This window comes from Peromyscus californicus, unplaced genomic scaffold (assembly GCF_007827085.1).
Source record: "Peromyscus californicus insignis strain IS unplaced genomic scaffold, ASM782708v3 Scaffold_18__1_contigs__length_77618521, whole genome shotgun sequence".
Lineage (NCBI taxonomy): Eukaryota > Metazoa > Chordata > Mammalia > Rodentia > Cricetidae > Peromyscus > Peromyscus californicus.
The window spans coordinates 41,226,178-41,239,499 of NW_026294480.1; the positions used below are offsets into that span (position 1 = coordinate 41,226,178).

General features: G+C 44.9%; 1 long non-coding RNA gene across 1 annotated transcript in view; it reads left to right on the plus strand.

Moving 5' to 3' along the window:
• Window positions 1–12,555, plus strand: part of LOC128113240 (uncharacterized) — a 47,302-nt gene extending 34,747 nt beyond the window's left edge. The window contains exons 2-4 of the long non-coding RNA XR_008219391.1: window positions 9,540–9,681; window positions 10,863–10,947; window positions 12,365–12,555. This is a non-coding gene — a long non-coding RNA (uncharacterized LOC128113240). The remainder of the gene's footprint in view (window positions 1–9,539; window positions 9,682–10,862; window positions 10,948–12,364) is intronic.
• The last annotated feature ends 767 nt before the right edge of the window (window positions 12,556–13,322 follow it).

Below are 13,322 nucleotides of genomic sequence, written 5' to 3' on the forward strand. Positions count from 1 at the left end.
GAGAAAGATGAAAGCAAACGGAATTGCAGTTTTACAATAGTCTCTCTCTCTCTCTCTCTCTCTCTCTCTCTCTCTCTCTCTCTCTCTCTCTGCCTTTTTTTTTTTTTTTTTTGAGACAGGGTTTCTCTGTGTAGCCCTGGCTGTCCTGGAACTCGCTCTATAGACCAGGGTGGCCTCGAACTCAGAGATCCACCTGCCTCTGCCTCCCAGGTGCTGGGATTAAAGGAGTGTACTACCACCACTGACAACATTAACTAGAATGTAGCCCTTCCTGTTCCCCTCCTTTTCCTCCTCCTCTTCCTCTTCCTTCTTTTTTTTTTTTTTTTGACTAGGTCTTACTACATATCCCTGGCTGACCTGGAACTCAATATGTAGAGCAGGCTGGCCTCAGACTCACAGTGTTCTAGCTGCTTCTGCCTCCCTCGTGCTAGGATTAAGGTATGCAACACCATGTCTGGCCCTTCCGTGCGTGTGTGTGTGTGTGTGTGTGTGTGTGTGTGTGTGTGTGTGTGTGTACATGCACATGGTACAGCACATGTATGGAGAGGTCTGAGGACGACTGGTGGGAGTCTTGCCTATTCATTCCACCCATGTGGATCTGGTGATGCAAGTGATTTTTTACCCCCAAGCCATCTTGTTGGCCCTTTACTCCTAAGCCATTACCTCAGGCCTTCAAGCTTTTTCCTGTAGAATGCCAAATGGGTGGCTTTTTCTTCATGGCTACTCTCATACAAATAAATATGGAGTATGGTTTTTGAAATTTTTTATATAAAATTCACTGCTATGTATTTACAAGGAAGTATTTATCTTCCATTCACACAAATAGTTGTATGTAAGTAGTGTTTGCTCTAAGTTTTTAGACATGCTTAGTTAACCTTTGTGAACAAGAATGTACACTGAGAAACACGGTGTAATTAATGAGCAATAGTGATAAGTAACATTCGTAATTGAGGGGTAAGTGTGATTACTTTATATTATTATGGTTTTTTTTTTTTTTGTTTTTTGTTTTTCAAGACAGGGTTTCTCTGTGTCGCTTTGGAGCCTGTCCTGGAAATCGCTTTGGAGACCAGACTGGCCTCGAACTCACAGAGATCCGCCTGCCTCTGCCTCCCGAGTGCTGGGATTAAAGGCGTGTGCCACCACCGCCCGGCTATATTATTATGTTATCATCATTGACACAGAGTCTTTTGATGTAGTCCTGACTGGCCTAGTACTCACTATGTAGATCAAGCTGCCTTCCAACTTGCAGCAAGCAGCAATCCTCCTGCCTCTTATTCTTGAGGGCTGGGATTACAGGCATATGTCACCATGCTTGGCTTATCCATTCCTTTTGAAGATTTATGATCTATAAATCTAAAAGCTAGGCTATCAAGAACACCAGAATTTGGGGCCAGCTCTAATTTTAATGGGATATTCAGCAAGATTAGTGATCTTCACAGTTTTCCAAGGAAAACACCCAAGATGGCATTTCATTTGTACCCACTGACTGTCTCCTGTCAATCATAGACTGTTCTACACACAATAGACTACTATACATCACTACAGTTCACACACATGCACACACACACACACACACACACACACACACACACACACACACGGCTCAAAATTTGATGTATCAAAAGAGAGACAACCTGCTAAAGAGTTTAGAGAAAGCTGAGAGGTAATTAAGAAAAATTTGTGGTAGAGGAAACCTAAAAATAAACAGGAAGTCAGAAGGTGGAGATGGGAGTTGAGATGGGATTGGTTCAGCCCCAGGAATCCCCAGGCAATTCAATGGGACATAATTAAACAAATACAGCGCATCTTTACATAGTTTAACAAATATTCCACAACATGAACAAATGCAATACATCTTTACATAATTAAACAAATGCAACATATCTTTGCACAATTAAACGAATGTTCTGCAATAGTACATGGATGTCTTTGATCCTCTGGTCACATGTTGGAAGAACCAACTCTAATAACCACTGCTTTCAGCCAGGTAACACTAACAGAATTAGGAGAAATAGGTCATGGGCAAAGACAGGATTTCCAGTGTCTAGAAGGCTCCATAATGTCTAGATACAGTGATAAGAAACAAGGTAGAATGCCTAGAGTCTGGGGCTGCCTCATAGCAGTGCTTCTGAAGGCCAGACAAGACAAAGAGGCCCCATACAGGTAAAGAATTAGAGGGTTCTAAAGGAACTGTAGAAACCACCCTGTCTTTCTGTACTGTTACCCCCAAACTGTCTTCAACTCAGAGTTCATGCACCTTGGTAGACAACCAAGAGAGTTCTATGATGTGGAGTTTGCAAACAGAAGCCAGTCCTTGACTTTTTAGGATTAAAAACTTCTGTGTTTCTGTGATCTCTACCTGAGCACTTCCTACTGAGTGAGTGGGGAGATAATAAGACCTCTGAGACCAAGTCTGGGAGTGTCAGCAGCACTTAGATCTATAGAAAGTGTTGCTAGCCATCCCGAGTGACTTACACGGGGGAGACCCTCTTAGGGCTGGTCTCAGGAATAGCTGTAGTAGATGTCTGTATCTTCTCTTTGCAGGGCCAGAGTGAAGAGCGATAAGTTTTAGGCCTCCTGAAGGCCTCTCCGCCAATGCAGTGAACTGAATCAGACCGATTTGGAAAAGCCCAGGTTTAATGGGTAAAACATTCCTGGGGGATTCCTGGCCCCTCAGAGAGGAGACAGGGCCGAGAGATGGTAGCAGCATGGATGTCCCAGGAGCTTGGCAGCCGAGGGGGTGGTGAGAATCACAGTATGAACAGAGAAGGGACCTCAGAAGAGAGAGGTAGGGGAGGTAGCTGGCCAGTGGGCGAGTTTGGGCTGGGAGGTGGTGATTGAGGAGGAAGGGCCTTCCCTTAAGGAGCTCAAAAGGGCTCAAACCTGTAGGAGAGCGTGGGGTGGCCCGGAGGGAGGGAAGGGCAATGGGGAGAGGGAAGGGCCAAGATAACTTGAGTTCAGTGGAGAGCTTGGTGAGCTGTTGTTTGGTGAGTCCATTGGCCTTCTCAACCTTTCCTGAGAATAAAGGTGTCAACCATAGTTAGGAGGTAACAGAGTTCTTTAGGTGTGGGCATGTGAGTGAAGTCCATCTGCTAATCCTCCCCTGGTTGGTGTCCTCAAAGCTGGTGCAGAGGCTTTCAGATTTGGAGGGCCCCTGTGAATGGACCTGTGAAATACTCAGGAGAGTGTGGGGGCCAAGGTGAGTGTGGCCCCAAAAAGGCTGAGAACGTTGTTACCAAGAAGAGGTGCAGGGCAAGCATGTATGACCAGGACGAGTATGGAGGGAAGAATCGCCCTGCAAGAATGCAGGGAAGTGTCAGGGTCTTAAGTGGGAAGGAAGGGATCCTGTCTACCCTGTGACAGAAATTGGTGAGGGAACTGTAGCACCTGAGTGAGATGTCAAAACAGTATGGGTAGCTCCCGTGTCCAGAAGAAAGTCAATGGACTTACCCGTTACCTGCAGCGTCAACAACCTAGGCTCAGAGAGGGCAATGGGAGTCAGCAGGTCTAGGCCATGTCAGTTCTCTGCCAGGCTTAGGAGTTCTCAGTTGTCAGAGTTGGTGAGGCTGGACCTCCATGGCATGGCATAGAGGACGACCCTGCATGGGGGCACTCCGATTTCCAGTGCCCAGGCTGTTAGCAGACAGGGCATGGCCTCCTTAGCGGCTGGGGATCAGGGCAATGCCATGACCAGTGGCCCTGCTTTCTGCATTTGAAGCAGGTTTTGGCAGGGTTGACTTGAACTGAGCTCCGGCAGGATGGAACCTCATGGCCAACTTCCCTTGTACCCCTTGTGGGAGCCCTGGTGGCCTCAGAGCAGCTGCTAAGGCTTGGGCTTGGAGCGTATTCTGTTGTAGTCTTTTCTGTCAGGTTGACTCGGCTGTCATTCTCGAGCATTAAAAACTTGAAAAGCCGCAAAGCTACACAGAGAAACCCTGTCTCGAAAAACAAAAAAAAAAAAAAAAAAAAAAAACTTGAAAAGCCATTTTCACCAATTCCTGTAGGGGAGTTTGGGGATCACCTCAGCCTTTAAAATTTTTTTCTGATATCTGGTGTTGACTGAGAAATGAAATGGGTGGGAAGTCAGGAGTCTGGTGAGACCAAGTATAAGAAGAAACCAGGGAAGATTTGGGGGCAATAGGCCAGTGTGTAGGCCGAGCAGAGCAGTGGTGGGACAGGAGGACAGGAAGGAGGGTAAGGAGGAGGAATTTGGTCTTAGATTTGTGACCCCTGAGGAGGGGGTTGGGTAGAGTTCCAGGGAAGTGGAGGAGGGGTCAGTGTCTCCAGCAGCAAATGGACCGGTGCTGTGAGACATTGGCCCCTGTAGGGAGGGCAGGAACACAGAACCCAAAAACTGTGGACTCAGAGCAGTTCTGCAGCCCCAATTTGAATATTTTGTAAGAGACCCCGCAGGGGTGTTTGGGGATCAGGCTTTAAATGGCAAGTGCCATTTCTCAAGTCTATGCCGGACTCGAAGCCTAGCTGGATCCGAAGCCTAGCACAATGCGTTCACTGTGGTAAGTCTTGGGTCAAAAATTGGGGGAGGTTCCCTTCAACAGAACCTCTTCTGGAGAAGGGGTCCCACGGAACAAAGGCAGCCCTGTGCTCTGGAATGGGTCAGGGGCCTGGTGTGGCTGCATCCCCAGCAAGACACCCTGAAAAACGAAGAGGCCCTGGGCCTCCTAGATAAGGACTTTGAAAGGGCAACTTACCCAGTCGAGAGCAGATCTTAGTCTGGCGGAGAGCAGGTGTGAGGGAGAGGGTTGTTTTCCCACCACACAGCCCTAGGCCAGTGGGGAAAAATCAGCACCCCCTGGGTGGAACTTCCAGATGATAAGTTTAAGGCCTTCTGAAGGCCTCTCCGCCAATGCAGCAAACCGAATCAGACCAAATTGAAAAAGCCCAGGTTTAATGGGTAAAATGTTCCCGGGTGATTCCTTGGCCCCTCAGAGAGGAGACCAGGCTGAGAGACCAGAAGAACCACATGTCTGTTTTCTGGGATGCCACTTATATACCCTGTGGGTCTTGAGCCTCCCTGGGGGAGGAGCTGTGTTTGGCGGGCTTTGAAGGGGTGGGTTTAGGGAAAGAGACGGGGAAGGGAGTTGAGGTGGATCTTCCACCAGACTCCTTCCAAACAAAGAGGTGCTGGGAACCACCATAGTTGACATATAAACCTGCAAGATGTTTTCAGGATTGAGACAACTCTTTCTACCCTAGCTTCACAAGGAGGAATCCCAGATGCGGGGTTTGATGCCATAAAACACCAAAAGACCAAAGTGCTTTGTAAATAGTTCTGTAGGTTCTGTGGGTTCAATAGAGAGAGCCCTTTAGAATTATTGCTTAAGATTCAATACTAACCAAGGCCCAGGTGGTGACCTGTTACCGTAGTATCTGGGAGTCTAAGACAGGTGGATCTATGCAAAGTTGAGGTCAGCCTGATCTCTATAGTGAGCTCCTGGTCAGCCTTGGCTACATAGTGAGACTGTGTCAAAAGAAAGAAAAGAAGAAAGAAAGAGAGAAAGGAAGGAAGGAAGGAAGGAAGGAAGGAAAAAAGAAAGTAGAGAGGGAGGAAGGGGGAGGGAGGGAGAGAAAAAGTTGATAGTAGTCACGGTAATGCATCATCTACTATTACTTAAAAGATAGTAACTGGCACTTACGCCAAGCTTTGTTGTGTGTGAGGGATTGCATAGCACGTAATACATCCATTAAGGCTTAGCTTCATGGCATAAAGTAAAAGACTGTAAGCAGAGTAAAAGGAAGTCTTTAGCCTAAGTAGTCCCTGAAGCCAAGTTGTCCTGCGGATATGGACTACTCTAGAGCCACTCATGAGATTGACATCATGGCCTGAAGTGGACACACTTCCATTAAGGAAAACAGCGGAACAGTGAACATTTGAATTCTAAGCCTTTGACACTAGGTGGTTTTTAAGGCAAAGGAAGGGTGTACAGAGAGAAGGAGAGTGGCCTTGCTTCTCTTTGCTTCCCAAGTCTGACCGTGGATGTGGAGAAAAGTATCAGGAAGGTCTTAGAGAACTTGAGGATCAGAAGAAGATGGATGAGGGTTGAGCTGTCCCTGGCCTGGGATTCTTTCCTCACCTTGCTGGGGAGCCTGCTCAGGGAAACCCACAGGAGGAGAACAAGTTCTCCTCCTCACAGCTTCCACCACCCTCTTCCCTCTCCTGGCCTTCCAGGGATCCCCAGTGGCTACATACACCTGGCCTTCAGGAAGCAAGGGAGATACCAAGTAGTCCGGGGCAGTCAACCACGGGACAGAGAGAAGGGCAGAGAAGAGAACCAGAGGAGCAAATGGAAGCCATGGCACACATGTCAACGTCTCTCACCTCCTATGGTTCTTCTACTCCTAACACACACACACACACACACACACACACACACACACACACACACACACACAAGCAACTCCCTGCAGTCTTCCACATTGACTCATTGCCATTGCATGGTGGCCTTGTCCATGCTGTTCCTCTCTCTAAGAGTCTTTCCTCCATGTATTCTATGCTTCTCTTACCCAGCCTCTGTTTAGAGATCATTTCCTCCAGGGAACTGGTCCTGGTCCCCAAGCCTGAATAGCGTACCCTTTCATTCTCTGTGGTCTGACACTAATATTGACTAACATATGAAAGTGAAGTCTGTGGCAAGTGGGGTCTAAGTGGCCTTAGTAGGGGCTAATTCATCATTTCTTACAACCTAGATCAGAAAAATACTGCTGTCACTCCTTGCCACTTATAGAGTAGGAGTCAACCAACTGAGGTCTAGACTTGCGTTCTAGATATACATGATCTAGAATCCATGATGTCAATTCCTGTGCTAAATATTCCTCATGCCAAACTCCACATTTCCTTAGCCCATTCTCAGTGCCCAGAACATAGAAGACACTTAGTAAATATTACCAGATTTCATTAGTTAGCTAATCAATATTTGTTGATCTATAGACCATCAGATGTTGCTTCTTCTTCTTCTTCTTCTTCTTCTTCTTCTTCTTCTTCTTCTTCTTCTTCTTCTATTTCTTCTTCTCCTCCTTCCTCTTCCTCTCCCCACCTCCTCCTCTTTTTTAAGCCAGAGAAGAATTTCTTGTCTAGCTTTTGCTTTGTTCCCATCAGCTGCTCACACAAGACTGGGTTTTAATAAGGAAGATCTGTCTAAGAACTTTTTGTCACACCAGAATTTATCACCCCAGCTGCTATTGGGAGTTCAAGTATCCATGTGATGAAGGGTCTGACGGCACAATTTCTGCAAAAACCATTAATGGCATCCACTTCAGCAATTATATTTATCATTTCCCACCTGGGAGTTAAGCCTATGCTCTGCTCACAAGGATGTGTAGTCACTTATGGATCCGATGCAGCCCCTGACGCCACAGCTCCTGCAAAAATCATTAATGCTGTCTGCTTCAGCAGCAGGGCACAGGAATCGGGCTCCTGAAAGAAATCTAAAAAAAGAGGAAGGTGGCGGTGTAGACGAGTTGTGGAAAAGCAGGTTCATGCACAGGAAAGAGGCAGCTCTGTGGGGGGAAGAATGAAGAAGGCGCATTGTATTCCAGAACATGAAGAGTTAAACTGAGATGTCGTAAAAGTGGAGCAAGCCGAGAAACTAAAATATGAGAATATACCTTCCCCTATTCCAGACACTATTATACTACAAAGAGTGCCTTAATCACTGTAACCCCAGAGTGGGTATTTCCCAGTTAATAGATGAGAAAATGGAAGGTCAAAGATGCTCTGCACGTATACGGGCTTAATCCAGAGAATGGCCTGCGTTCTGTCCACTACTCATAGTTTTCATTGTGCATCACTTAGACTCCATGTCTGGTATAGAGGACAGAACTCTATACGAGGACAGTACTCATGTGTCCACTCAGTTCTACACAAGTGTTTATTTTGAGTACATACGTTGTATCAGGCACTGTACTTTGTGCTGGGGATGATACAGTGAAGTGTTTTGCCCACAGTTTCAAGGTTCCCATTATTCATTGGGGACCATGTAATGACAGGATGCTATAGGAGGAGAAGGGCACCTAGCCCAGTCTTGGTAAAGATGAGAAGAGACATTGGCCTCCAGGAGGACCTGCAAAGGAAGGGCATTCTAATGCAGTCTCCAGAAGCTAGAGATCCCAAGGAAGTAGGACAGTATGCTGGGCCTGAGGGGACAAGTGGTATGAAGACCCGAAAGTTCTTCCAGACTGCAAGCAGCTCAGGTGGAGGAAGAGGATAGCGAGAGACAAAAACAGTACAGGTGAACAGAAGTCCAGATGTGTCGAGCCTTGTGTACTACAACAAGGGATTTAGGGCTTTATTTTGAGTGTAAAGAGGAACCAAAGGGTGATGTTATCAAGACCCGCATCAAGGAGACATCGTGTGGCTGTGGGGTAAAGAATGAACGGAAGGAGGTAAGAAGGTTAACTGGAAATAGAGCATCCTTGGGAAAGGGGAAAGCTATACAGAAAATACCAAGAAGGCAGAATCAACAGACTGTGATGAGCAACTGGCCCCAGGAGTCAGCTGGTACTATGGTTTCCAATTTCTACCATAGAAAGTGGAAGGATATTGGTGAAGTATAAAATGCACATGGAGGATTAGGCTTGGGGAAATTATGGTGGCTTTAATTGTGTCAATATATCCAAATAGGAAGAACCAGCAGGTAGTTTCATATGGATCTGGACCTCAAGATAGAGATCTGAACTGAAAGAAAACTGAATTATTGCCGTAAAGATAAGTGGTCCCATATCTTTTTTGGAATCAGAATTGCTGGTGTCTTAGCAAATGAAATTGACTGACTTCATTCTCAACCAAATGACCCAAAAATGTCAGGGGAAAGTTTAAATATTAGTTTTTAAAATTTATTTTATGTGCATTGGTGTTTTGCCTACATGTCTGTCTGTCTGTGTGCGGGTGTCAGATCCCCTAGAACTGGAGTTACAGATAGTTGTGAGCTGCCATGTGGGTTCTGGGAATTGAACCTGGGTCCTCTGGAAGAGCAGCCAGTGCTCTTAACCTCTAAGCCATCTTTCCAGCCCCTAAATATTATGTTTTTAAAGGGCTCCAGTGAGATCCTTTGGCCTTGCCAAGACTGAAATATCTAAGTATGTGTGGGCATCACGACAGTGCATCGCTCAGACCTCCCTCGGATGAACCTTATATGAGGAGCCATTGATTGACAGACATAGGTCCCACTTGGGATCAGCACCATGCTCAGGCTGAGACCCTACTTCCTGGACAATATAGCAGTTCTTCTAAGCAACTTTAGATCCATAGTTCCCCATGGGCCTGGCTGAGACTGTCTTAGGACTGCCTGGCAGTCTGAGACTCTTAGAACTCGATTGCCCTTCCTTCCTCTTCTTCTTCCACAAGCATCTCAATAACATCTTGATCTGAATAGTCACAGGCTACACTCATTCTCTCCCCTTTATTGATCACACACGCAGTAAACCTCCCGCACATCTGCTGTACTTCAGATCTTGACTGATATAGGAAGCAGATGGATGGGTTATCCAGGTTGGTACTTTTTTTTCTCTTTTTTTGGCAGAGATGAGGGAAGGATCACAGAAGGAGGATTGGGGGAAACTGGCAGTGTTGGAGCCATGGTCTGTACCATCTACATCAGGCTGAAAAGGAAATGTAGAGAGTGAAGATACAGGAAAATAAGGACCAAAGAATGAGACTTGAGGGTAAGACAGATGTGAGGATAGGAGAGTATGATAAGGTTAGTGGATGTTGGGAGAGTTAGAGTGGGATCATATTGGGTAATGGTGTCGGGGTCTCACATATAGCAACTGGAGTAGGCAAATGTATTAGAAAATGGGGCTGAAGAGTAAGTAAACAAGACTCAGGAATGCTGGATGCATTTTTGCATATGGACAGTGAAACAATCATCAGTAGAGGCAGACTTGGGGAAGAGGGAGATGGTGCATGAGGAACCAGAGTCTACAGGAAGTGATGAGACAAGATGAGCAAGTCAGTAAGACAGATAGATGAAGAAGAAGGAAAGTGAAACCAAATCATGGGACCTTCAAGGAAAGGAAGATGGTATTTGGGGTGGAAGAATGGTGGCTGAATTCAGTGTCACTGAAGGAAGTTGCTGTCCAGCTAATCTCTTGTCCTGGGGATACCCAAATAGTATTCAGAGGGATGCAGAGGGCAAGTGGATTCTTTCCAGGCTGGGTTTTTACTCAGGCAAATGGACCTACTGACATTTTATGGAATTAAAAATCCAGAGGAATTACCCAGGGCAAAATGGGCAGAATTTGAAAGAAGAAAAGCAGAGCTGGGCAGTGGTGGCACACACCCTTAACCCCAGCACCTGGAAGGCAGAGACAGGTGAATCTCTGTGAAACTGAGGCCAGCTAGGTCTACAGAGTGAGTTCCAGGACAGACAGGGCTACACAGAGAAACCCTGTCTCAAAAGAAGAAGGAGGAGGAGGAGGAGGAGAAGAAGAAGAAGAAAAGCAGTGGGTTGAAGCAAGAGAAAGGAAGGACAAAATAGTGTGAGGACAGGAGTCTGAGAGAAAAGAGTTGATGTGGAAGTTTCATCATGAATGTGGTTAAATGCTGACATGGGGTAAGTAAGCCATGATGAGTAACAGCCGGGGTTTTGGAAGACTAGGTCTCCACCATAGCTGTGGGGGTTTGAGAATGGCCCCCAGGGTGTTATATGTTTAATAGAACTGTTTGGGAAGGATTAGAAAGGCCTCACTGGAGGAGGTGTGCCACTGGGGGTGGACTTTGAGGTTTCCATTATTTCCAGTTATTCCCACATTCCCAGTTACCTTTCTCTCTCTCTCTCTCTCTCTCTCTCTCTCTCTCTCTCTCTCTCTCTCTCTCTCTGCCTCATGGCTATTGTCTCAACAAGCAAACTCTTAGCTACTGCTCCAGCACCATGCCTGCCTGCTGCCAAGCTCCCTGCCATAATGGTCATGGACCAACCCTCTGAAGCTGTAAGCAAGTCGTGAATAAACTCTTTCTTTTATAAGTTGCCTTGGTCATGGTGTCTCTTCACAGCAATAGTAATTAAGAGAGTAGCTTTATGCAGAGGAGTGACCTGGGTTTCTGTAAGAAGTCAGGCACCCCTCCAAGGGAACTCCAAGCTGGATGAGCCCGTGAGCAATGAATGTACCAAAATTTCTCTATTTTAATACAACATGAATCATGAGGCCATCCATTTTAATAGCAGCTTTGAAGGGAAAACAAGAAATGATATGAATGTGCCATGTTGAAAGAAGGTACCACCATGTGGCCATAGGGTAGATAAGAAATATGGATTATTTTAAAATGTAAGTGTTAGCTAGAAACAAACCCAAGCTATTGGCTGAGCATTTATAATTAATAATAAATCCCTGAATGGTAATTTTGGAGCAACTGCTGGGACACAGAGAAACTCCACCTACATATGGTACCCACTGTCAGGCAACATAGATCCACATAAAACCTGAGAAAGCATGGGTTGGGGATTTATCTCAGTGGTAGAGCACTTGCCTAGCAAGCACAAGGTCCTGGGTCTGATCCTCAGCTCAAAAAAAAAAAAAAAAAACAAAAAAAACCACAAAACAACAAAAAACAAACAAAGATGGAATCAAACATGGTGTCTTTTCTCAGGTAAGCTCTGACTGCTAGTAGCAAACAGAGGCATGGCTCCTTTAAGAGGTGGCTGCCTTGACTTGGTGCTAGTGGCTAACACAGGTGCAGCTCTTTTAAGAGGCCCTGCTACTGAACATTTAAATAGGGTTTACGAACAGCAGGCAGTGTGCTACTCAGTGGTGGTGTGGATCCAACAACTTCACAGAGCTGAGGTGGTAAACATGGCTCCCACCAGTACCTCCACTATGAGGCTAAGCTCTCAGGGAACCACAGGGGAAGGAGCCAACTGTCAAGTGCTGGAACCATTCACCAAACTGAGCAGTGCTGGTGACTAACATGGCAGCTTAAGATTCATCTCATTCAATCAAAAAACGATACAAATGCTCAGTAAAGACAGGTCCAGAAGGAAAAACAAACAAACAAAAGAACCTCTAAATGGGTTGCAGTGTGTTTAAAAATATAGATAGGCTTGGGAGAGAACAAAGAAAGACAGTCATAGATGAAAAAAATTAGTTTAAAAATAATAAAGTCCTTAAAAAGGAATAAAGTAATAAAAAATATAATAAGCCAATAAAGATGCAAAATACACAGTTGTATGTTATTGTGTTGTCTTTAGATTTTTTGATTGCTAATGAACAACAGCTGCTGCTAAGACACATTGGATTATGAAAACTGCTGGATTAAACCAGCCTATATATTTTTTAAATGTCTTGACTTCAAAATGGAAGTCAAAAGATTTATTACTATGGGGAAAAAGTTATGCTTTTATTTCCACAGGAGATGAGAGGCTGTGGATTCATTCCAGGCTGATATGGATCAGGTTTGATTGGGGAAGACCCTCTGAAATCCTGACTACAAACACAGAAATAAACGTAGAAGAGCTACAAGACACGTGATGTATATTTTACCTGCTGAAACATAAAACAAAAAATTGTCTTTGGCTGACTTGTGTACAATGCACAGTCTATACTTATATTAATGCTGATATGTATGTTACCTTTGAAAGTTTATGTATTTTCAGAGCAAGGGGACTAGACACCAATAAAAATGGATGGCCCAGGTGATTGAGCATCCAGAGCAACTTAAGGGTTGCTGACTGAGATCCAGGCTCATAAAATATTCCAGCTAAAACCTAACAATTATCTTGATTTTCTCAAGGTTCTCCCAAACATTCCAGTGCCCACAGACAACAGGAAATAGTCTAGAGAATGACTCCTACATTCCCAAAAGATGGGTTATGGATGTTTGTTATCATTTAAGGGGGGGTTGTTACAAGCTGTCATTGGTCATATAGTCAGAAAAAGGGCTAAACAAAAGACTTAAATTCAAAGATCTCTCTCTAAAGGAAAAAGGGGGATGTGATATAGGAATGATAGGAAAAAGGTAGATTATTGAATCTATTTTAATCCACAAACAGCTATTAATCTCAAAATATTTTACATTGGTATGGAGTTTGGTTTATTGATACAAATTTAGAGTTAATTTTTTTATACTGTATGCATGTTTCTACTCTTGTTTGGGGCATTGTGTTTATGTAACTCATTTTTTTTGGGAATGTAGGAGTCATTCTTTAGACTATTTCCTGTTGTCTGTGGGCACTGGTATGTTTGGGAGAACCTTGAGAAAATCAGGATAATTGTTAGTTTTTAGCTGGAATATTTTATGAGCCTGGATCTCAGTCAGCAACCCTTAAGTTGCTCTGGATGCTCAATCACCTGAGCCATCCATTTTTATT